The 26,021-nt window shown below is 44.5% G+C and overlaps 2 pseudogenes; both read right to left on the bottom strand.

Moving 5' to 3' along the window:
• Positions 1–2,465: 2,465 nt before the first annotated feature.
• Positions 2,466–2,596, bottom strand: LOC118143296 (U4 spliceosomal RNA; annotated as a pseudogene).
• Positions 2,597–24,752: 22,156 nt separating this feature from the next.
• Positions 24,753–25,675, bottom strand: LOC108592415 (coiled-coil-helix-coiled-coil-helix domain-containing protein 2 pseudogene; annotated as a pseudogene).
• Positions 25,676–26,021: the final 346 nt, after the last annotated feature.

Here is a 26,021-nt window from a genome sequence, read left to right as displayed (position 1 = left end):
ACTCAGAGACAGAATCCCGTTGGCTGTGGATCCAATCCAGTTGTCTAAACAGGAACCCAAGAGTCTGTACTTCTTTTTTTTGGTGGGGGGGACAGAGTCTTGCTCTGTTGCCCAGGCTGAAATGCAATGGGGTGGTCTTGGCTCACTGCAACCTCTGCCCCCAGAGTTCTAGCGATTCTCCTACCTCAGTCTCCCAAGTAGCTGGGATTACGGGTGCCTGCCACCATGCCTGGCTAATTTCTTTGTATTTTTAGTAGAGACAGTGTTTTGCCATGTTGGCCAAGCTGATCTTGAACTCCTGACCTCAGGTGATTTGCCCACCTCGGCCTCCAAAAGTACTAGGACAACAGGCATGAGCCATCGCAGCTGGCAAGAGTCTGTACTTCTAAGTCATTGCTCCTGTCCCTGGAGCCACCTCCCAGATCCATTACTACCATTTTCACTGGAGCCAGTGTCATCACCGTCAGTTACCTCTGCTGGCCAAAGATGCCACCAGAATCCAAAAGCAGGAAGACAGTCTATTCTCTCCTCCTTCCATCCTCCAGTATCACACCAATGCCTTTCATTGGCAGAACATAAACAGAAGCCAGCAAGGAAGCCTAGAAAATACAGTTTGTCTCTCTCTCAAATGTCTACCAGAGTGCAGAAGGGCAGGTGAGAGCAACAGCACAATCTACCCCATCGGTTACCCAGAATGTTTTGTCACTCTACCTACATTTAACTTTTTCTTTTCTTTTTTTTTTTTCCAGATAGGATCTCACTCTGTTGCCAAGGCTAGAGTGCATGGCAGTGGTGCCATCACGGCTCACTGAAGGCTTGACTTCTCAGGCTCAGGTGATCCTCCTACCTTAGCCTCCTGAGTAACTGAGACTACAGGTCACTCACTATGTTGCCAAGGCTGGTCTTGAACTCCCAAGCTCAAGGGATCTGCCTGCCTTGGCCTCCTAAAGTGCCAGGATTACAGGCATGAGCCATTGCTCCCAGCCTATATTTCACATTCATACAACAATTAAAACTACTGTATGCTTTCCTCCTTAAGAGTATGCAAATAAATAATCTCTCCCACAGACACATTCTCTTCCTCAAAAATGTGAGATATAAAATCCACTTCTGGTTGAGCGTGATGGCTCATACCTGTAATCCCAACGCTTTGGGAGGCTAAGGCGGGTGGATCACCTGAGATCAGGAGTTTGAGACCAGCCTGGCCAACAAGGTGAAACCCTGTCTCTATTAAAAAAAAAAAAAAAATTAGCCAGGCTACTCAGAAGGCTGAGGCATGAGAATCACTTGAACCTGGCAGGCTGAGGTTGCAGTGAGCTGAGATGGTGCCACTGCACTTCAGCCTGGGTGACAGAGTGAGACTCCATCTCAAAATAAATAAATTAATCAATTAATTTAATTAAATCAAATCCACCTCTGAATTGATCTCTGGCTGAAGCCAAATCATCTTTTAGCCCAATCACAACCCCATCTGGATGTTCAATAACTCAGAAACTAAGTTGAAGTTAGTTATCAACACTGCCTTATCTTATAATGTTGTACATAAACCTTTGGAGGCTCACTGTTTATCTTCAGATTATATATAGTCAAAATCCATCTGGCTGTGGTAGCTCATGCCTGTAATCCCAGCATTTTGGGAGGCCAAGGTGAAAGGATTGCTTGAGCCCAGGAATTCAAGACCAGCCTGGGCAACTGGTGTTATAAGTAAAATTTTGATGCCGCAAAAGAAATAGCACTCGAAGATAAATCCTCTCAGCAAGGCAGTTTACTTCTATAGAAGGGTGCAGTGTACAGATGGAGCAATGCAAACCACAGGCTTGGACAAGAAGAAAGGGGTTCTTATGCCTGATGGGGGTCATCCCCAATGCTGTATTGTTCCCCTTTTGGCTAGGGTTACAGGCACAAGCTAGACTAATCCCAATTGGCTATATTAAAGAGAGCAGGGTTCCGAGCTGCAGTGGCAGGGTGGGTGTTTTGAAGAGAAGGATGGTTATGGGTGGGTCACAGCAGGTAGCCAGCGGTGACCTAGGTCAAAGAAGGTGACCGGAGCAGGTGACTGGGGCAGGTGACTGGGATGAGTCAGGATGGAGCCGGGGGCTAGGGGAACAGATGTGAACTACTGATTAGAACCAGTGGAGAAGGTTGTTTACTGGAATTACAAGGAAGTTGAACTTTAAAATAGAGAATTAAAGAATAAGAAAGCGGAACACACTGACATAGTGATTCTTTGAAGAGAAATTTGGGTTTCACTATAATAATAAGGAAACCCTGTCTCTGCAAAAAATTATTTTAATCCTAGCTGGGCATAGTGGCACACCTGTAGTCCCAGCTACTCAGGAGGCTGAAGCAGAAGGATCATTTGAACCCAGAAGTTCCAGGCTGCAGTGAGTTGTAATTGCACCCCTGCACTCCAGCCTCGGCAACCGGATGAGATCCCATCTCAAATAAATAAATAAATAAAGTCTCCCACATTTGGGGTTTAAGGATCTACCAAGCTAAACCAAAGTCCTTACTTTCCTTTTTTTTTTTTTTCAATTAGCAACAATCGAGCCTCGGATAAACCTCATTGGCTACAATATTGCCACTGCACAAAGCTCAATCTTCCTTTCAAAACTTTTCACTACTGATTAGATTGATCTATATTTCATTTACCAAACACCCCTTATAAATTTCTCCCTCTAAGCTTTTGAGCTTGTCATTACTCCCATCCCAAATGCTTTCTCCATTCTCTTTTTCTTTTCTACCTCCTCTGCTCTAAACCTACCAATTTTTCAAGGCATAGCTCAGGTTCAATTTCTGCACACAGCTCTCTCCCAAAGGCACCAGTCCTCTGGGATAAACTTACCCCCTTGAGTTTGATTCTTCCCGGCTTTCCCACAGCACTTAGTGGCACAATGCCTCCCACATATCCATTTACTGACAAATACGGGGCTGTGCAGGATAGGGAAAAGGAATTGGCAGCGCATAGCTGGCTATTAATTTAAAACCCAAGGCACTTAATGCCCAACATCAGCTTCCTGTAGTCTCCCATCATCCCTACTCAGGATCTGTTTGATTCTGAGTTAAAATCTGAAGCAGTACATCCATTCACCACAGCAAACTTTGAAGGAGTTCAGCTGGTCTTCAGAGACACTGTTGTCAGATTACTATCAAGCTAGCAACCTGGTTGAGGTCATTAGCAAATCACACCCTTGCCAGCTAACATCAAGTCAAAGAGCAAACAAAAGGCTTTCAAAGGGGCATTTCTCAACAGTAATTGTTCACCCTGAGGAAACATGCAGGACACTGAAGAGCAAAGACGCAGAACTCAACAAATTCCTTCTTATCCGTCCTGGGTTTGCTCCCCACAAAGCCTAGAAGATGCAAAGCAGTTGCAAATCTTCCTTCTCTGTAGGGGTTTGAAGATGTGATTTGGAATGCTAACTTCTAACAACAATGACATTTTCATAAACACAAAGGGCAATTAGCAAAGAGCTTCAACACACAGTTCTTGTCCCAGTTCTGCCCTGGATGAACCTTGTATTTTCCCCTCCCTGGATCTTAGTTTTCCTATCTGAAATATGAGGGGGGTTGAACTAGATGATTTCCAAGGACCCTTCCAATCATGAAATCCAAAAACATCTTTAATTGCTTTCTGCTTTCCTTGCTACGGATGCCCAATTGTTCATTGAAGACCATTACTGTCTATTATCTTGGAGGCTACTAGCTATTATCTTGGAAGCTACCACATATGACTGTTAGAGTTGTGCACTGAACAAATCCAGAGAGCGCCATTCACATTACAGTCTATGCAAACTATATTACCGTGTTGAGCAGTGTGCAACCAGAATATCCATCTGGAGTGCAGTGGTGTGATCCATGGCTCACTGCAGCCTCAACCACCCAGGCTCCAGCGATCTTCCCGCCTCAGCCTCCCAAGTATATGGGACTACAGGCATGTGCCACCATGCCCAACTAATTTTAATTTTTTTGTATTTTTTGTAAAGATGAGATTTCACCATGTTGCCCAAGCTGGTCTTGAACTCCTTGCCTCAAGCAATCTCCCCACCTCCGCCCCTCAAAGTGCTGGGATTACAGGCATGAGCTACCACATCCAGCCTCTTTTATCTTCTTTTTTTTTTTTTTTTTGAGACAGAGTCTTGCTCTGTCTCCAGGCACCAGGAGTGCAGTGGCTCGATCTCAGCTCACTGCAACTTCTACCTCCTGGGCTCAAGCAATTCTCCTGCCTCAGCCTCCCGAGTAGGTGGGACTACAGACCCGCACCACCCACCCAGCTAATTTTTATATTTTAGTAGAGATGGGGTTTCACTATGTTGGTCAGGATGGTCTCGATCTCTTGACCTCGTGATCCACCCGCCTCAGCCTCCCAAAGTGCTAGGATTACAGGCGTGAGCCATCTCGCCCGGCCCCTCTTTCATCTTCTTAATATCCATTATTTCCTGACCTTGGTTCCTGCTGACAGAGCTGAAATTATATTAATATGTAGTACTGACTGACGCAAGTACTCTCTTAATAACTAACTCCTAATTATGTACATTAAATGAGAATAATAATAATGTTAATATTTATTGATATTTGTAAATATGTATTGATCACCTACCATGTACAAGATGCTTGACATGTATTACTACATTTGTTCCTTATGAAATCCTATTAGGGGCCGGGGGCGGTGGCTTATGCCTGTAATCCTAGCACTTTGGGAGGCTGAGGCGGGTGGATCATGAGGTCAAGAGATCAAGACCATCCTGGCCAACATGGTGAAATTCTGTCTCTACTAAAAATTTAAAAATTAGCTGGGTGTGGTGGCACACACTTATAGTTCCAGCTACTCGGGAGGCTGAGGCAGGAGAATTGCTTGAACCCAGGAGGTGGAGGTTGCTGTGAGCCGAGGTCTTGCCACTGCATTCCAGCCTGGCTCCCGGCAATGGAATGAGACTCTGTCTCAAAAAAAAAAAAAAAAAATCCTATTAGGTGTAAATTACTATCCTTATCTTTGGATGATGACATACTTTGGATGTGTGTCCCCTCCAAATCTCATGTTGAAATGTGACCTCCAACGTTGAAGGTGGGCCTGGCGAATGGCGTGGTGCCATCCCCATGGTAATGAGTTCTTGTTCTGGTAGTTCACACAAGGTCTGCCTTTTGAAAAGAGCCTGGCATCTCTCTTGCTCTTTTTTGTCTCACCATGTGACATGCTGGCCTCCCTTTGCCTTCCACCATGATTGGAAGCTGCCTGAGGCCCTCACCAGGAGCAGATTTTGGCACCACACTTCCTGTACAGCCTGTAGAACTATGAGCCAAAACAAACCTCTTTTCTCTATAAATTACCCAGCTTCGGGTATTCCTCTATAACAACGTGAATGGACTAACACAGATGAGAAAGCTGATGCTCAGGGACTAAGTAAATGGCCAAGCATCCATAGCTACAGCTAGAAAGTGGCCGAGACAAGGATTCAACCCCATCTCTGACTGCAAAGCTCATCCTCCTTCCACTTCACTACCCATTAGAGAAACTTCTCTGTGCTCCATGATCCCCCTACAAGCTTGACACCCTTGTGACATCGGTAAACAAGTGCAAGTAACTAGATCATTCCGTTAACTGGAAACGAGGGTAATGTCGCATAAACACACTGAAAAGAAAGTCATGACTCTCCAATTTCCATTCTGATGTTGTCACTAACTAAATAATATGCTTACCTCTCTGTGGGTCTCAGTGTTTTCATCTGTCAAATGGGGTGGTGTCTTGGGACCATGTTAGAATATTTAAATATCAGTAATTCCTATAGCAATAAGCACTAAATTATTTGCATTCTCATTTTTCAGTTTATTAGTCTTGTTGTCACAGCTGGACTCTTCTGACATTTTAGGAGAGTTCCCTGTGGCCCCTGCTTCTTCGTGGTCCAGCTCTGCTAAGTTAGGAAAAGGGGCCTGGGATTGGTGATGCCTCAATCAGGCCCACATCTTAGCTGCAACGGAGGCTGGGAATACAAGCATCTGCCTATGGCATCTATGCCTAAAGGAATTCCCCATACTGGGCATGGGGTTTAGTTGCGCAGGAAAAAGAACTACAGATGTTTATAATACAGCTATTACTTGTGGATATTGGGGAAACCCCTCATCCTCTGTTAGCTTTAGCAAGCTCAACTAAAAGAAAAACGGTAACACCTGCTTCATAGGATGAACGCCCAGGAGGCAAAGGCAAACCCAGATCCAGCCTCCCTGTCTCTCCAGGTGTGGCAGGATGGGGAAAGTGGATACTGGTCTCCCAGGAGAGGACTGAGATGGTTGTAAGGAGTATGAGCACAGGTGATAATATTTTGATCCTCAAGGCAAAGACCTAAGCTGATACGCCCATTCAAAGTGAGAATAATACAGAAGCCATTTCTTCCCAGCAGTTATCACTGAGCAAAGAGGAAGAGTCAAACTTAAATAAAGAAAAAACACATCAGCCGGGTGCGGTGGCTCGTGCCTGTAATCCCAGCACTTTGGGAGGCCGAGATGGGTGGATCAGGAGGTCAAGAGTTCAAGACCAGCCTGGCCAACATGGTGAAACCCCATCTCTAAAAAAAGATAAAGAAAAAACACAGAAAAAGATGCTCTGAAGTGAAACACTCTGTGTACAGAGTCCAGAGAGGGAGGAAAGTCAAAACCTAGAACAGTCCTGGCCGGACACAGTGGCTCATGCCTGTAATCCCAGCACTTTGGGAGGCTGAGGTGGGGGAATCACCTGAGGTCAGGAGTTCAAGATCAGCCTGGCCAACATGGTGAAACTCCATCTCTACTAAAAAAAAAAAAAAAAAAAAAATAGCCAGGTGTGTAATCTCAGCACTTTGGGAGGCTGAGGCTGGTGGATCACCTGAGGTCAGGAGTTCAAGACCAGCCTGGCTAACATGGTGAAACTCCATCTTTACTAAAAATACAAAACTTAACTGGGCATGGTGGTGGGTGCCTATAGTCCCAGCTACTTGAGAGGCTGAGGCAGGAGAAGCACTTGAACCTGGGAGGCAGAGGTTGTAGTGAACCAAGATCACGGCACTGCACTCCCGCCTGGGCAACATGATCGAAACTCTATGTAAAAAAATAAATAAAATAAACATGCTTTTAAGATATAAAGGTTTAATCTATAAAAAATGCAACTTTTTTTAAGGTAATACCCAGAGTAGGTGAAGATGGCTGACACAGGCTGAGAAAACAGCTTGGTGTCCTTAGATATCACCTCCCTTACTAAACAAGAGTGAATCAGGGCCAGGCACTGTGGCTTCCATCTGTGATGCCAGTGCTTTGGGAGGCCAAGGCAGGTGGATTGGTTGAGTTCAGGGGTTTGAGACCAGCCTGGCCAACGTGGTGAAACCCCGTCTCTACTAAACATACACAAATTAGCCGGGCGCGGTGGTGCATGACTTCAGTTCCAGCTACTCGAGAGGCTGCGGCAGGAGAATCACTTGAACCAAGGAGGCAGAGGTTGCAGTGAGCTGGGATACTGTCACTGCACTCCAGACTGGATGACAGAAGAAGACTCCATCTTAGGGGGAAAGAAAAGATAAATCGAGTCCTTTTCCTTTGAGTTTCCACTGTCACCTTAAATTTACATATATTGTACCTTATTGTTGCTGGCTATTTACATGCCTATATCACCCAGTTAAATTTCAAACCTCTGAGAACTGTGGCTTATTCTTCCATATATACCTGGCACAGAGTATAAACTGTACACATGTTCACTGTGTGTTTATTGAATGAGTAATGAGAGTGAAACCGATGCAACCTTCCCAAAGGGTATTTTGATCTTGTACATCAAGTTCTTAAAATTGTTCATGTTCTTTATTCAACACTTCAGAATTTGTCCTTAAAATTTTGTACTTCTGAGACAACAATGATGGTTATCTCAAGGTTAATGTATTAGTCCATTTTCATATTGCTATAAAGAACTGCCCAAGACTGGGTCATTTATAAAGGATAGAAGTTTAATTGACTCAGTTCAGCATGGTTGGGAAGGCTTCAGGAAACTTACAACCGTGGTGGAAGGTTAAGGGGAAGCAAGGTACCTTCTTCACAAGGCATCAGGAAGGAAAAGTACTGAGCAAAGGGGAGAGAGCCCCTTTTAAAACCAGCAGATCTCAAGAACTCACTATTATGAGAACAGCATAAGTGAAACCACGGCCTTCCCCCTCCACCCCACCATAATTTAATTACCTCCACCTGGTCTCTCTTGACACGTGGAGATTATGGGGATTACAATTCAAAATGAGATTTTGGGTGGGGCACAGCCAAAGCAAATCAGTAAGTTTTAATAATAAACAGTGGGGCCAGGCCAGGCACCGTGGCTCACGCCTGTAATCCCAGCACTTTGGGAGGCCAAGGTAGGCAGATCACCTGAGGTCAGGAGTTGGATACCAGCCTAATCAACCTAGAGAAACCCATCTCTACTAAAAATACAAAATTAGCAGGGTGTGGTGGCACTTGCCTGTAATCCCAGCTACTTAGGAGGCTGAAGCAGCAGAATCACTTGAACCTAGGAGGCAAAGGTTGTGGTGAGCCAAGGTGGCGCCATTGCACTCACTCCAGCCTGGGCAACAAGAGCAAAACTCAGTCTCAAAATAATAATAATAATAAATGGGTCCGGCCCAGGTGGCTCATCCCTGTAATCTCAGTGCTTTGGAGGCCAAGACGGGCAGATCACAAGGTCAGGAGTTCGAGACCAGCCTGGCCAATATGGTGAAACCTCGTCCCTACTAAAAATACAAAAATTAGTGGGGCATGGTGGCAGGTGCCTGTAGTCCCAGCTACTCAGGTGGCTGAGGAAGGAGAATCGCTTGAACCCAGCAGGCAGAGGTTGCAGTGAGCCAAGATCATGCCACCATACTCCAGCCTGGGGGACAGAGTGAGACTCCATCTCAAAAATTTTAAAAAAATAAGTAATTTTTAAAAAATGGGAAATAGGGCCAGGTGCAATGGCTCATACCTGTAATCCCAACACTTTGGGAGACTAAGGCAGGCAGATTGCTTGAGCCCAGGAGTTTGAGACCAGCCTGGGCAATGTGGCAAAACACTATCTCTATAAAAACAATGCAAAAATCGACCAACTGTGGTGGTGCACTCCCGTAGTCCTAGCTAATTAGGAGGCTGAGATAGGAGGATTATCTGAGCCTGGAGAGGTCAAAGCTGTAGTGAGCCATGATTGTGCCACTACACTCCAGCCTGGGTGACTGTCTCAAAAAAAAAGAGAGAGAGAGGGAAACTGTCTCTAAATAAATAAATAAATAAAAGGCTGGGTGTGGTGGCTTACGCCTATAATCCCAGCACATTGGGAGGTCAAGGTGGGTGGATCACAAGGTCAGGAGTTCAAGGCCAGCCTGGCCAACATGGTGAAACACTATTGCTATTTATTTAAAAAAGAAATGATATTTAAAAAAAAAAAAAGGAAAACTAGGAAATAATGTCTGACATTCAGTAACAGATCAATTTTTTTTCTATGTTTATAGCCTATTTTTTAAATTGTGGTAAAATACGCATAAGATACAATTTACTATTTTAACCATTCTGAAGTGCACAGTTGTGTGACATTTAGTACATTCACGATGATGTGCAATCATCACCACTATCTAGTTCCAGAATTTTTTCATCACCCCAAAAGGAAACTTCACACCTATTGAGCAGTTTACTCTCCTTAGCCCTTGGGAGCCACTAATCTGCTTCTTTTTTTTTTTTTTCAGGTATCTTGCATTGGAATCTCCTTCTTGTCTCTATGGATTTTCCCCATTCTGGATATTTCATGTAACTGGAGACATACATTATGTGGCCATTTGTGTCTGGCTTTCCCTTAGCATAATGTTTTCAAGGTTCATCTATGGTATAGCATGTCACAGTACTTCATTTTTTTATAGCTGAATAATATCCATTGTATTAATACACCATATTTTATTTATTCATTCATCAGCTGAAGGACATTTGGCTTGTGTCCAACTTTTGGCTATTGTGAATAGTGCTGTCATAAACATTCGTGTACATGTTTTTGTTTAAACACCTGTTTTCGGTTCTTTTGAGCACATACCCAGGAGTGGAACTGCTGTATCATACAGTAATTCTATGTCGAACTTATTGAGGAGCTGCCGAACAGTTTTCCACCGGGACTGCACCACTTTACATTTCCGTCAGCAATACACAAGGGTTCCACAGATTAGCATGTTATTCCACAGTTTTGCTGTGCCAGACTATTCTGTCACTGATAAAACAAAGTCCCTGCTTTTAAGAAACACGTAGTCAGCAGAGGAAATCAGTTTATAACACAAATACTGTAAATCAATATTAATCTTCTTTGACTAATATCAAATAAATGGTTGATTTTTTCCAACATTTAAAACTGTAAAACAGGTGGGTGCTGTGGCTCATTCCTGTAATCCCAACTCTCTGGGAGACCAAGGCAGGAGGACTGCTTTAGGCCAGGAGCTCAAGACCAGCCTGGACAACATAGTGACACCAAAAAAAAAAATCTAAGACAGAGTCTTGCTCTGTCACCCAGAATGGAGTTCAGTGGCATGATCTCGGCTCACTGCAACCTCCACCTCCTGGGTTCTAGTTATTCTTCTGCCTCAGCCTCCGGAGTAGCTGGGACTAGAGGCATGCACCACCACACCTGGTTAATTTTTATATTTTTAGTAGAGATTGGGTTTCACCATGTTGGCCCGGCTGGGCTCGAACTCCTGGCCTCAAGCAATCCACCTGTCTCGGCCTCTCCAAGTGCTGGGATTACAGGCATGAGCCACTGCACCCGGCCAAAAAAAATGATTTTTTAATTAGCCAGGCATGGTGGCTCAAAGCTGTAATTTTCAGCTACTTGGGAGCATGAGGAAGAAGGATCACTTAAGCCCTAGAGCTCAAGCTGCCATGAGCAACCTACTACTGCATCATATAAGCATAGCACTGCACTTCAGCCTAGGCGACAGAACGAGACCTTGTGTCCTAAAAATATATATAACAAAATACAATAAATAAATAAAAATGCAAAATTCATTATTATTATTATTATTATTATTATTATTATTTTAAGAGGGGTTTCACCATGTTGGTCAGGCTGGTCTTGAGCTCCCAACCTCAGGTGATCCACCTGCCTTGGCCTCCAAAGTGCTTGGATGACAGGCGTGAGCCACCACGCCCGGCCGCAAAATCCATTATTAGAATGTAGGTGATACAAAAACAGGCTGCAAGCCAGATTTGGCCTGAAGAGTATAGTTTTCTGACCCCTAATACAGACACCCATTTACCAAGACTTATATAGCTGCTGCCTACCTACCAGCTACAAAAACCAATGCTGTGGCTGGGTACGGTGGTTCACCGTAATCCCAGCACCTTGAGGGACCAAGGTGGGCAGATCATCTGAGTCAGGAGTTCAAGACCAGCCTGGTCAACATGGCAAAATCCCATCTCTTCTAAAAATACAAAAATTAGCATTGTGGGCACCAGTAATCACAGCTACTCAGGAAGCTGAGGCAGGAGAATCACTTGAACCTGGGAGGCAGATGTTGCTGTGAGCCAAGATTGTGCCATTGCACTCTAGCCTGGGCAACAAAAGTGAAACTCCGTCTCAAAAAAAAAAAAAAAATACTGAGCAAAAAATTTAATTTAATTTAATTTAAAAAATGCTGAACCCCCCCAGCACTATTCCTCACAACTGGTCTCAATTAACCCTCCTCAACAGGAAAAGATAGAGTTATTATTCTAGAATGGGGATTGGGACTGGGCGTGGTGGTACACGCCTATAATTCCAGCTACTCAGGAGGCTGAGGCAGGAAAATCGTTTGAATCTGGGAGGCAGAGGTTGCAGGGATCGTGCCACTGCACCCTAGCCTGGGCAACAGAGACTCTAAAAAAAAAAAAATAGAATGAGGATTGGGATGAAGATACATGGAACCCAGGTGATCTATATGGGTGTCTCGTCATTTCCTTTGCCAGTTGAAAGTGAATGGACAAGTGCTGCGACCTGAGAAGGGTGTAAGGAGGCATGACTTTTCTCTACCCTCAGAGTTTTCAACTGGGTCTGCAAATTAAATCGACATAATGCAAATTAACAGGAGAAAAGCCTACAGGCACATCTACATTGAGAGCCCTCATTGGAAAATAAAGACCCTGTGTAGGAAAAACTATGTTTTTGGGGGTTTTTATTATTATTATTATTATTAGAGACGGAATTTCACTCTTTTTACCCAGGCTGGAGTGCAATGGCTCGATCTCGGTTCACTGCAACCTCCGCCTCCTGGGTTCAAGCAATTCTCCTGCCTCAGCCTCCCGAGTAGCTGGGACTACAGGCGCGCCATCATGCCCAGCTAATTTTTGTATTTTTCGTAGAGTCAGTGTTTCACCATGTTGACCAGGATGGTCTCGATCTCTTGACCTCGTGATCCACCCACCTCAGCATCCCTAAGTGCTGGGATTATAGGCGTGAGCCACCGCGCCCGGCCTATTGTTTTGTTTTTGAGATGGAATTTCGCTCTTGTTACCCAGGCTGGAGTGCAGTGGCACGATCCCCACTCACTGCAACCTCCGCCTCCCGGGTTCAAGCAATTCTTTGCCTCAACCTCCTGAGTAGCTGAAATTGCTGGCACGCACCACCACACCCAGCTAATTTTTGGATTTTTAGTAGAGATGGGGTTTTACCGTGTTGGCCAGGCTGATCTCAAACTCCTGAACTCAGGTAATCCACCCACCTTGGCCGCCCAAAGTGTTGGGATTACAGGCATGAGCCACCGCGCCGGGCCAAAGCTCTATGTTTTTCCCCTACTCTCATACCTCAACAACCACATCAACACAAAAGAAGATTTCTGTGACCAAATGAGTGGGGTTTTTTCCCATACACACCAAGCAGCAGACACCAGCTGGGTGTCCTCCAATTCAGTTCTAACACCACGTACCCTTAGACAGTGCCAGATCCCACAGGTTGAGGGCTCAGTCCCCAAGACTGCCCCTGCCCCTCCACCACACACACAAACACCCGTCATAAGTCCAGGCCTCCGGAAATTCTGACCAATTGGCTTCGAGTTGAGGTTTCATGATCCCCCTCTTTGAGTTCAATTAATCTGCTGGAGCGGCTCCCAGAACTCAGAGAAACGCTTACATTTACTGGTTTATTATAGGCTATTGCCAGGATACAGATGAAAGAACATGTAGGGCAAGGTACGAAGGAAGGGACTCGGAGCTTCCATGGTCTCCCTGGCTGTGCCACCCTTCTGGAGGCTCCACTTTTTCAAGTATCCAGAAGCTCCTGAACCCTGTCCTCATGGATTTTCATGAAAGCTTCATGACATCAGCATTCCTTACCTCAGGGTATAGGATGGGACCTTCTTATAGGAGAGTCTTAAGACCCATAGTCAGTTGGGCTGAGCACAAGCATTTTGGGAGGGCAAGGCCGGTGGATCACCTGAGGTCAGGAGTTCGAGACCAGCCTGGCCAACATGGTGAAACCCCGTCTACTAAAAATACAATAATTTGCCAGACATGGTGGTGTGTGCCAGCAATCCCAGCTAGCGGGGAGTTAGAGGCAGGTTCTTGGGTTCTTGCTCGAACCCAAGAAGCGGAGGTTGCAGTGAGCTGAGACGGCACCATTGCACTTCAGCCTGGGCGACAAGAGCTAGACTCCATCTCAAAACAAAAACAAGCCGGGCGCAATAGCGGGTCCCTGTAGCCCTAGCTACTCGGGAGCCTGAGGTGGGAGGATCGCTTGAGCCCAGGAGTTCTGGGCTGTAGTGCGCCATGCCAATTGGGTGTCCGCACTAAGTTCGGCATCAATATGGTGACCTCTTGGGAGTGGGGGACCACCAGGTTGCCTAAGGAGGGGTGAACCGGCCCAGGTCGGAAACAGAGCAGGTACTGATGGGAATGCTGATCAGTAGTGGGATCACACCTGTGAATAGCCACTGCACTCCAGCCTGGACAACATAGCTAGACCCTGTCTCTAAAAAATAAAATAAAACAAAGAACAAAAACTCACAATCAGACAATCAGAAAGGGCCAGGGTTCATTCTTCACAGAATTAGAAAAAACAATTCTAAAATTCATATGGAACCAAAAAAGAGCCTGAATAGCCAAAGTAAGGCTAAGTAAAAAGAACAAATCTAGAGGCATCACACTACCGGATTTCAAACTATACTACAAGGCCATAGTCACCAAAACAGGATGGTACTGATATAAAAACAGGCACATAGGCCCAGGTGAGGTGGCTCACGCCTGTAATCCCAGCACTTTAAGAGGCTGAGGTGGATGGATCACCTAAGGTCAGGAGTCTGAGACCAGCTTGGCCAAGCTGGTGAAACCCCATCTCTACTAAAAATACAAAAATTAGCTGGACGTGGATCTCCATCTCAAAAAAGAAAAAAAAAGATAAATAGCTGGGACTTCATTAAACTAAAGAGCTTTTGCACAGCAAAAGGAACAGGCAGCAGAGTAAATAGATAAGCCACAAAGTGTAAGAAAATCTTCATAATCTATACCTCTGACAAAGGACTAATATCCAGAATCTACAATGAACTCAAATAAATCAACAAGATAAAAAAATCCCATGAAAAAGTGGGCTAAGGGCCAGGCACGGTTGCTCATGCCTGTAATCCCACCACTTTGGGAGGCGGAGTTTGAGACCAGCCTGGCCAACATGGCAAAAACCCATCTCTACTAAAAATACAAAAATTAACTGGGCATGGTGGCACCTGTAATCCCAGCTACTCAGGAGGCTGAGGCAGGAGAATCTCTTGAGCCTGGGAGATGGAGATTGCAATGAGCCAAGACTGTGCCACCATACTCCAGCCTGGGCAACAGAGCAAGACTCCACATAAAAAAAAAAATTTTTTAAAGGGCTGGGGAACATGAGAGTCTTGGCATTGTGCAGGTGAAAGGAGGGCAGGAGGTCAGAGGGACTGCTCCTGTGGCCTAACACACCCAACATTAGAACAAAAGACTGTAACTAGGGTGATGGGAGTTATGAGCCAGAAACCATGGTTGAAAACAAATAAATAGGACAGGCATGTTGGCTCATGTCTATAATCCCAGCTCTTTGGGAGGCCAAGGCAGGAGGATCACTTGAGCCCAGGAGTTCAAGACCAGCCTTGGCAACATAGTGAGACCTTGTCTCTACTGGAAACAAATAAATTGGCCGGGTGTGGTGGCACATACCTTTAGTCCCAGCAACTTGGGAGGCAGAGGTGGGGGGATCACCTCAGACTGGGGAGGTCAAGGCTGCAGTGAGCCATGTTTGTGCCAATGCACTCCAGCCTGGGGAACACAGCAAGACACTATCTCAAAATAAAATAAAATTATATATATATATACTACAGACCCAAAGAAGTGGAAAAATCTAAGTGCTTGTATTCCATGTTGAACAGAAAAAGGCAATTGCACAAAAGTAACTAAAATATGTGGGGAAAATAATGAGTATTATAATAAGGTCTATTTGTACAAATTTTTCTCAGCCTTGACTCCCTATCTCTGGTGACAAGAATGTTGCTTCCTCCTGGCTTAGGGAGGACATCTTTCACATGGGAGTTTTATCTCCTGCTTTCAGGAAGAAGAAAGAGAGGCCAGAGTCCCCTTCTTGTATCTACCATTTTTCAAGTGCCTTCAGTTCAAAATAATCCTATGTCAAAGTGGCATATTTTGTAGCGTCATATTCTGCCACCCTTCACGGGCATGATAACAGGAGCTCAGGTAAACCATCAAGATATCCCCCTCTCCTTTCACAGGGTCACATCCAGTTTGAAGACCCTGTTCAGGTCCACCTTTTCCTGTTCTGTGTTTCTCCTTTCTATTTCACATGTATTAACCTCCATAGATTGATTGCATTTTTTGCACCATCTTGGCATCTGCTTCCCAGAGGATTCACCATAGGACCTAGTAATTCCACTTCTAGACATTGACTCATGAGAAATAAGACCATACATCTACAAAAAGACTGGTGCACAGATGTTCATAGAATCTTCATTCTTTTTCTTTCTTGCTTTTTAACAGTCTCTTTTTGTCACCCAGGCTGTTCAGTGGCTCAGTCTCACCTCACTGCAACCTCTGTCTCCCGGGTTCATGTGATTCACATGCCTCAGGCACCTGAGTTGCTGGAATTACAGGCACGTGCTCCCACACCCAGCTAATTTTTGTATTTTTTGTAGAGATGGGATTTCACAGTGTTGTCCATGCTGCTCTCAAATTCCTGGCCTCAAGTGATCTATCCACCTTGGCCTCCCAAAGTGCTGGGATTACAAGCATGAGCACCCGCACGTGGTCTAGAAGCTTCGTTCTTTTTTTTTTTTTTTAAATAAAGACAGGGTTTCACCATGTTGGCCAGGCTGGTCTATGAACTCCTGACCTCAGGTGATCCACCCACCTCAGCCTCCCAAAGTGCTGAGATTACAGGCGGGAGCCACCATGCCTGGCCAGAAGCTTAATTCTTAATGACCCCAAATTGGAAGCAACCCAAATGTCCAGCAATAGGTGAGTGGATAAACAAATTATAAAATAACCACATGTATTCTTCAAGGTTCCCCGGGGAAACAGGACTAATAGTATGTGTATATCTATCTAGAGACCAGAAATAGTGACAGAGGTAAAAAGATTTATGATGAGAAATTGGTTCATGTGATTATGGAGGCAAGAAGGCCCAAGATCTGTAGTCAGCAAGCTGGAGACCCAGGAGAGCTGATCGTGTCATTTCAATCTGAGGGCAATGTCCCAGCTCAACGAGTCAGGCAGGTGAAGTTCCCTCTTACCCAGCCTTTTTGTTCTATTCAGGCCTTCAATGGATTGGATGAGGTCTACCCCCACTGTGGAGAACAATCTGCTTTACGAGATCGTTACTCTCATCCAATCTGCTTTACTGATTCAAATGTTACTCTCATCCAAAAATAACCCCACAGACACACCCAAAATAATGTTTAATGTCTGGGCACCTCATAGCCGTCACGCTGACACATACAATTAACCATCACACCATACAATAAGATACTACTTGGTCACAAAAAGGAATGAATTACAGATTGATTACAACAATCTCAAGGAGATTGCTTGAGCAATCCTCCTGCCTCGGCCTCCAAAATGCTGGGATTACAGGGGTGAGTCACTGCACCTTAACTTGTTTTTTTTCCTCTCCCCAACAGATACAATTCTATATATTGGATTTCTGGTAATAATTTGTTTGAAAAAGAAGCTCTGTGGCCTTTTAAAGATGACTGAAATCCACTGACAGGATGACCTCTATTTATTTATTTATTTTTTTGAAACAGAGTCTCCCTCTGTCACCCAGACTGTAGTGTAGTGGTACAATCATGGCTTATTGCAGCTTCAACCTCCTGGGCTCAAGTGATCCTCCCATCTCAGCCTCCCAAGTAGGTGGAATACAGGTGCATTATTTTTTTTTTTAGAGGTAGGGTTTCACTATGTTGCCCAGACTGGTTTTGAACTCCTGGCCTTATGCAATCCTCCCATCTCAACATTCTCACACAGTCATGCATGGCTTAATGATGGGGATTTTTTTTCTGAAAAATGCATCATTAGGCAATTTCATCAATGTCCAAACTTGAAAGTATACTTACACAAACCCAGATGATATACGATATGCTCCTAGGCCACAAACTTGTACAGCATGTTACTGTTCTGAATACTACAGGCAACTGTCACACAGTGATACTGTACTAAATAGTATAAGCAACTGTCACACAGTGACCATGTTGTCCAGACTGGTCTCAAACTCCTGACCTCAAATGATCTGCCTCCCTCGGCCTCCCAAAGTGCTGGGATTATAGGTGTGAGCCACTGTGCCCAGCCCAGAGGCTACTTTACAGTTAACTTTCTAATATGTAAACAGAAGATGTACACTCTAAACTACACTTTTTGGTGGTTATTAAAAACTATTAATAATTAATATTATATGTGTATATATTTTAACCCATGAATATATACATATCCTGTGTTTTCCCAAAATATTAAAAATAAAAAATTACCCAAAATAAAAAGCATAATATAGTAAATACATAAACCAGTAACATAATCATTTATTATTATTGTCAAGTATTATGTACTGTATATAATTGTATATGCTATACTTTTTTTGACAGGATCTCACTTCCACCTTGGCCTCCCAAAGTGCTGAAATTACAGGTGTGAGCCACCACACCTGACCTATGCTAAACTTTTATACAACTGATAGCCCAGTAAGTTTATTTACACCAGCAACACCACATAACAATAATGACATTAACCTATGACATTAAGACAGCTACGACATCACTATAATGCCATAATCTTTATAATCAGCTCATTATAATCTCATGGGAGCACCACTGTACATAGCTGGCATCCCCAAACCCCAGGCCACAGAATGGTACAGTCTGTGGCCTGTTAGGAACTGGGTCACATCGCAAGAGGTGATCAGTAGAGCTTCATCTATATTTACAGCCACTCCTGTTGCTGGCATTCCTACCTGAGCTCCACCTCCTGTCAGATCAGTGATGGCATTAGAGTCTCATAGAAGTGCGAACCCTATTGCGAACTGTGTGTGCAAGGGATCTAGGCTGCAGGCTCCTTACGAGAATCTAATGCCTGATGATCTGTTATTGTCTCCCATCGCCCCCAGATGGGACTATCTAGCTGCAAGAAAACAAGCTCAGAACTCCAACTGATTCTACATTATGGTAAGTTATATAATTATTTCATTATATGTTACAATGTAATAATAATATGAAGTACACAAGAAATGTAATGTGCTTAACTCATCTTGAAACCATCTCCCATCCTTGATCCATGTCCATCAAATTTGATCCATCAAATTGTCTTTCATGAAACCAGTCCCTGGTGCCAAAAATGTTGGGTGAGACATTGGTCACCACCTGCAGAAGTCTGACCTGCAGACCCTGACTCAAAGACAGATGAGTGAATGCACTCTCACGCCATTACAGTGATTCAAGTGGGCTAGGGATGGCCATTGGCTGCTTTCTGAGGGTGAAATGCAACCAATGCCCCAGACTCCCTGTTTATCCACACATTTACTCCCCCAAGGTTTTACAACAGAGGTTCTAAGTTAACATACTTGTGGATAATTAACATGGTTAAAAGAGTGGTTTTACAAATGATAAAAGCTTTAGGTTCTGGGCCCAAAGTAAACACTATTAACAGGTAATTCCCCTTTGATCTCCCCCTGAGAGGCACAACGTTTACCTGAGTAAGCAGAGTAGAGACAAAGGGATGCAGGGTAAACAGAAGATGGGAAAAGCCTCTTCCCTATCTTCTCCCTAACTTAATGGACTGGCCAGCTGCCTTCAGCCTGCCCCAATAAAACCTTTTGGCCTTCCAAAAGGTTTGAGACTAATCTATAACTTTCCCTAAATGTTTTCTGTCATATTTTGCCAATCACCCCAAGTGAATTACAACAGTTGGGGACTGCTAGTATACAGGGCTGTTTGTTGACCAAAACCTCGTTATGAAGTCCATGATTCTTTTCTTCAGTTCTTTCCCACGCCCTTTGTTACATGATACCAATTGTTTCGTGTTAGCCTAGATAACCAGGCTACAAGAACAGTAAGCCTTGGCAATTCCGCAAAGGTTTTTTTTTTTTTTTTTTTTTTTGAGACGGAGTTTCACTCTTGTTACCCAGGCTGGAGTGCAATGGCGCAATCTCGGCTCACCGCAACCTCCGCCCCCTGGGTTCAGGCAATTCTCCTGCCTCAGCCTCCTGAGTAGCTGGGATTACAGGCACGCGCCACCATGCCCAGCTAATTTTTTGTAATTTTTAGTAGAGACGGGGTTTCACCATGTTGACCAGGATGGTCTCGATCTCTTGACCTCGTGATCCACCCGCCTCGGCCTCCCATCCGCAAAGTTTTAAAGCAAAGGTTCTTACCTCTTCTCAGCTCCTACATGCACTCCTTGGTAAATCAGAGCTCCCTGATCTACTTTTCTAGGGAGATGTCATTTGACATTTAAGAGTCAGGCTCCAGGCTGGGCGCAATGGCTCATGCCTGTAATCCCAGCACTTTGGGAGGCAGAGGTGGGTGAATCACTTGAGGTCAGGAGTTCGAGACCCCATATCTACTTAAAATACAAAAATTAGCTGGGCATGATGGCGGGCACCTGTCATCCCAGCTCCTCAGGAGGCTGAGGTAGGAAAATCTGGGAGGCAGAGTTTTCAGGGAGCTGAGTTAGTGCCACTATGCTCCAGTCTGGGTGACAAGAGCAAAACTCCTCCTCAAAATAATAATTATAATCAAAGTTTTATTAGTAATTAGTTCTGAGTGGTAGGGTAACAGGTGACTTTTGCTTTCTTTAAAGTTTTCATTTCCAAATTTTTAACATGTTATTTGAAGACATTAAGCCAGGAGTAGTGGTTCATGCCTGTAATCCCAACACTTTGGGAGGCCCCAGTGGGAGGACCACTTGAGCCCAGTTTAACAGGGGCCAGCCTGGGTAACATAGAGAGACTCTACCTCTACAAAAAAAAATTTTTTTTTAATTAGCAGGGTATGGTGGGTTGTGCCTTAGTCTCAGCTACTTGGGAGGCTGAGGTGGGATGATCTCTTGAGACTGGGAGGTCAATGCTGCAGTGAGCCATGATTGTGCCACTGCATTCCAGCCTGGGCAACAGAGTGAGACCCTGTCTCAAAAAAAGAAAAATTAAAAACATAGAGAATGTGTTAAACAAATATGTCTATTAGCCATGAATTCTCCCACAGAGCAGAACTAGTCAGAGCAGGGATTAAAAGGAGAGCCTGCACATAGATATCAATAAATTGATAAATGTGTACATATGTATGTGCCCAAAAGTTTCCAACTCACAAGTAAGGAATGTTTAAACGAGAACACTGAGTTCTCCGCAGCCTGAGGATCTTGGCTTGCTGCTCACTTACTAGAGTGAGGTGGCTTATAGGAAACACCAGGCATGTCTTATTAAACAAATTAAATGAACATGCTTCTAATTGATTGCTTGATCATGTTGACAGAGACACAACACCAAGCACTGTCTGTGGCAGCTGTCTGAATTAAGTAATTGTACCAATAAAATTAATATTGTATTGACTCAAGGCCTTGGTTCTGATTATGGAGTCAGACTCATAATTCCACTGACTTATTAATACACAGAATTTGTCCATGCAGCAAGCAGCATGGCTCAATGAGTGTGGTGTCTGTGCCACTGCCCACAAATCAAGGAAGAACTATTTCAGGATCAAGGAAAATTCAGTTATATTCTTTATATTTGGGTCTTATTTGTGCAGTTCTGAGAACAGTACCCAAGGACAGTGGTTTTCTAACATAAATCCCAATAAAACATAATGTCTTCAAGAAGAGGTACAGTGCCCAACAGATCATTTTCAGAAATTAACGTTTGGAGGCCAAGTGCAGTGGCTCATACCTCTAATTCCAGTACTTTGGGAGGCTGAAGCAGGATGATTGCTTGAGCCCAGGAGTTCGAGACCAGCCTGAGCAATACACTAAAATCTCATTTCTGCAAAAACCTTAAAGAATCAGCCAAGTATGGTGGTTTGAACCTGTAGTCCCAGCTACTAGGGAGGCTGAAATGGGAGGATCATTTGAGCCCAGGAGGTGGAGTTTGCAGTGAGCTGTGATTGCGCCACTACACTCTGGCCCAGGAGTCTCAAAAAAAGAAAAAGAAAGAAAAACAAAGGAGGGCCAGGTGCAGTGGCTCAAGCCTGTAATCCCAGCACTTTGGGAGGCCGAGGCCAGTGGATCACGACGTCAAGAGATCAAGACCATCCTGGTCAACAAGATGAAACCCTGTCTCTACTAAAAATACAAAAAATTAGCTGGGCATGGTGGCATGTGCCTGTAATCCCAGCTACTCAGGAGGCTGAAGCAGGAGAATTGCCTGAACCCGGGAGGCGGAGGTTGCGGTGAGCCAAGATCATGCCATTGCACTCCAGCCTGGGTAACAAGAGTGAAACTCCGTCTCAGAAAAAAAAAAAAGAAGAAGAAAAGAAAAAAGAAAAACAAAGGAAGAGAAATCGAGAGAAATGAACATTTGGATCTTCAAAAAAATTACCAGCCCTGGTATTATACTCAGAATTAAATACAATGCTCTTAGCACATTGGGCAGCACTTCTGGGATGCAACGTTGTACTTTGAAAATTCCTTAGTGTATCTTCCCTTGTTCCTCTCCCCACAATCTCAGCTGATTCGTAGTTTGGTAAATTACCCAGCTCAAACCTCATCTCTGTCAGAAAGAAGTTTACTCTTTCTCTACTTTTCTCTTCATCATCATTTTCTTGGTTCTGGGATCCTACAGCAGAAAACATCAAAGGGACACTTTGTGGGCCGGGTGCAGTGGCTCATGCCTGTAATCCCAGCACTTGGGGAGGACAAGGTGGGTGAATTATTTGAGGTCAGGAGTTTGAGACCAGCCTGACCAACATGGTGAAACCCTACCTCTACTAAAAATACAAAAATTAGCTGGTCGAGGTGGCACATTCCTGTAATCCCAGCTACTTGGGAGGCTGAAGCAGGAGAATTACTCAAACCTGGGAGGCAGAGGTTGTGGTGAGCCAAGACTGTGCCACTGCACTCAAACCTGGGTGGCAAAGCTCTCTCTCCGTATCAAAAAAAAAGGACACTTTGTGTGTGAGGCAGAAAGGAATTCTGGTGTGTAAATATTTGTCCTTCAGTTGCCTGTATTATTTCTCAAGGCATTATGAAAAATAATAATTGCTAGCATTCCGGGCCAGCTCCTTGAGCGTGCTGCTTGTGCACTGGAATGGACCCACGCTCAGAAGGACCCTGCACTTGGCTTACTACTCTGAGATTGTCATTTTGAATTTCTTAATAAATAGTGAATGAAGGGCCTTGCATTTTCATATTGTACTGGGCTCCTGTGATCTTGTTAACATTTTAGGGCACTTTCTCTGCATCAGACTCCATTCTAAACCTTCACCCTATTAAACATGAGTGGCTGGAGTACCACCAGACTGTATAAATTTCCTCCATTACTTAAGGTAATTTGCAGGAATCTGTTTCCTTGCCACTGAAAAGTGCTTGACTTTTCAGTGAGGGGCAGGGGAGACACTTACTCAGCAAGGCCTTCCTAGGCAACCCTGTTTTAAAAAGTAAAAACAAGGCCGGGGTTGCAATGCCTTACACCTGTAATCTCAGCACCTAGGAAGGCCGAGGCAGGCAGATCACTTGAGGTCAGGAGTTCTAGCCCAGCCTGGCCAATATGGTGAAACCCCGTCTCTATTGAAAATAGAAAAATTAGCCAGGCATGGTGGCGGGCGCCTGTAGTCCCAGCTACTCAGGAGGTTGACACAGGTAAATTGCTGGAACCCAGGAGGCAGAGGCCACAGTAAGTTGAGATCCAGACACTGCATTTCAGCCTAGGTAACAGAGCAAGACTATGTCTCAAAAAATAAAATAAAAGTAAATAAAAATCAAAAACAAGAAAAAACCCATTGCATTACTGTTTCTTTCATATCACGAATCTGCGATTACTTTGTTTACTTATTTTCTCATTGTCTCCTCTAGAAATATAAGCTGTATGTCTTTCATTACTGACTTTCAAGCTGCTAGCAGAATGTCTGACACATAACAGGTAATCAAACTTTTTGTTTTGTTTTTCACCTCAGCCTCCCAAAGTGCTGGAATCACATGTGTAAACTGTCAGGTCTCCATATGCAAGCCTGGAGCCTGAAAGTCTGAAGTCCTGCTTGCCTCGGCTGAAGTCTCCCACCCCCTACCTGCATTCGCCATTGTCCCTGATTGTCCAGCTGAGCTTCCTCCGACAAGCCCCTCACCCAACACTGCCATCTTAACTGTTCTCATGATAATGTAAATACCTCTCACCCAACCCCACCACTGTAACTGAACTTACTCTGCAACGCCCCCACCCTCCAAAAACTACCCAAACCTATAAAGCCAACTCCTATCCCACTGCCCTTTGCTAATGCTCTTTTTGGCCTTAGTCCACTTGCACCCAGCTGAATAAACAGCCATGTTGCTACACAAAGCCTGTTTGGAAGGTCTCTTCATTCAAAGCGCCCGTTTTTTCAACATAAACCACCTTGCCTGGCCCAACATTTTAATAAATTAAGCATGCAAATCTTCCTGGGAAACAAAAATTTAAAATAGCTCTGCTACAGATTGCTACAAACTATCACTACTTGCATCAAATCACTTAATTGTCTTAGATGCTGAATGACACAAAACTAATGCTTTTATGGCTTTTTATGAAATAAAAGCTCATTTAATTAAACAGTAGTTGAATCCCTGCTACTTGCTTGGCACTGTGCCACACGCTGGAGGCATTCTAACTGGAGTTCCCTCTTCTCCAGAAGTTTACTCTTACGGAGCAGGAAATGGCTCTCAATAGGGTCTCCAAAGTCAAAACTATACTAAAGATTATTTGCTATTTTCTTGCTCATTCACTTACAAGCTGTTAAAAAACGCACGCTTTGAAAGAGGAGACTCCCCAAGCAGGCTTTGTGTGAGCAAAATAGCTGTTTATTTACCTGGGCACATGTGGGCTAAGGCAGAAAAGGGCGTTACCAAAGGGCGGTGGGATAGTTTTCTTTTTTTTTTTTCTTCGAAGAAAATCACTTTATTCTAATTAACTCACAAAGAATAAAATCATAACAGCTAGTTTAAGGAGACCACATAAACATTTGACCAACTCCAAATTCTACAGAGTAGGAACACTCCCTTCCATTTCAATTCTGAAGCAAGGAAGCTAGGAATGACAGGAGAGGTTTAACTGAGGGCTACACTTTTTACTTTCACTATCAATTAAATTTTTATATTAAATTAATTTGGTTATGAGAGCTGGTTTTCCATTTCTCCAGGCTGAACTTCTTGATTAGGTCAATCCGTTTGCAAGTCGGCACTGTTTCAGCCCTCACTGAAACCCTCACAGAGCTTGGTTCTGGGCACACTCCAAGAACTGTTTGATCTCATAGAGAAGCAAGGCTGCTGCTGATGTGCCGGCTGGGTTCCCTGAGGCTCCTGGTAAGTGATGTCAGGCCTCGCAGGCTTAGGATCACTTCCTCCACTGAAGCCCCCAGTAATGGCGTGGCCCAGTGTGTGCCCCACAGCAGAGCCCACAGCCACGCCAGCTGCGGTGGTTGCCATCTGGGACAGCAGACCTGGCTGCCAGGGCGCAGCAGCAGAGAGCCAACTGCAGAGGGGGGTGCCGCTACTGGTGGCTGAGCGGCTGGTGCTGGCCTGGGCGCAGCTCTCATCTGAGGGACCCGGCTGGCCGGAGGGGCCATGCGTGAGGTGGGGGAGCTAGGCCTTTAGACGTGCAATAACCAGGGAAGAGCTCAGCGGCTTCTCAGGAGTTGGTTTTATAGGTTGAGGGGAATCTTTTGGGGAGGGGGCAGGGGTGTTATGGAGTAGGATCAGTTACAGTGGGGGGGGAGGGGCAAGGAGTATACATTACTATAAATTCAGTTGTAATGGCGGGTGGGGTAAGAGTAGTTAAGATGGTAGGGTCGGGTGAGGAATATTCACACTATCATAGGAACAATTAAGGTGGCAGGGTGGGGTGAGAACCTTAAAGTCCGGGGGAAGCTCCTCTGGGCGATCAGGGATAATGGCGAACGCAGCGGGGTAAGTGGGAGGTAATCAGCCGAGGCAGGCAGGACTTTATAGACTCTCTGGGTCCAGGCTTGCACGTGGAGGCCTGACACGTGCAGGTGGTGTTTTCCAGAGGGTACATGTTGTGATGTGTGAAAAAGGGTAGTGGAGTGTGTCAAAGTTTTCTCCATTTTAAGTTCTCATTCAGTAACTACTTATTAACAGGTATAACCCATACTTAGGTATAACCCATTAATAGGTATAACCCATACTTTAAAAAAAAAAAAAAAAAGCTCTTTGGAATCTTCCATCAACTACCAAGAATATAAAGGGGTTCTGAGACAAAAAGTTTTGAGAACAGGGATGGGGGTTGCAAAAAGCAAAAAGTTTTTTCTGCAATACAGGTCCGATGCATACCCTGGAAGCCGTCAGCAACAACGAATACACTACAGATAACCACGGATCCTACAGTGTGAGGTTTGGTCCCA

This window comes from Callithrix jacchus, chromosome 7, assembly GCF_049354715.1.
Source record: "Callithrix jacchus isolate 240 chromosome 7, calJac240_pri, whole genome shotgun sequence".
NCBI classification, from domain to species: Eukaryota; Metazoa; Chordata; class Mammalia; order Primates; family Cebidae; genus Callithrix; species Callithrix jacchus.
This window is presented reverse-complemented; position numbering and strand designations above follow the sequence as displayed.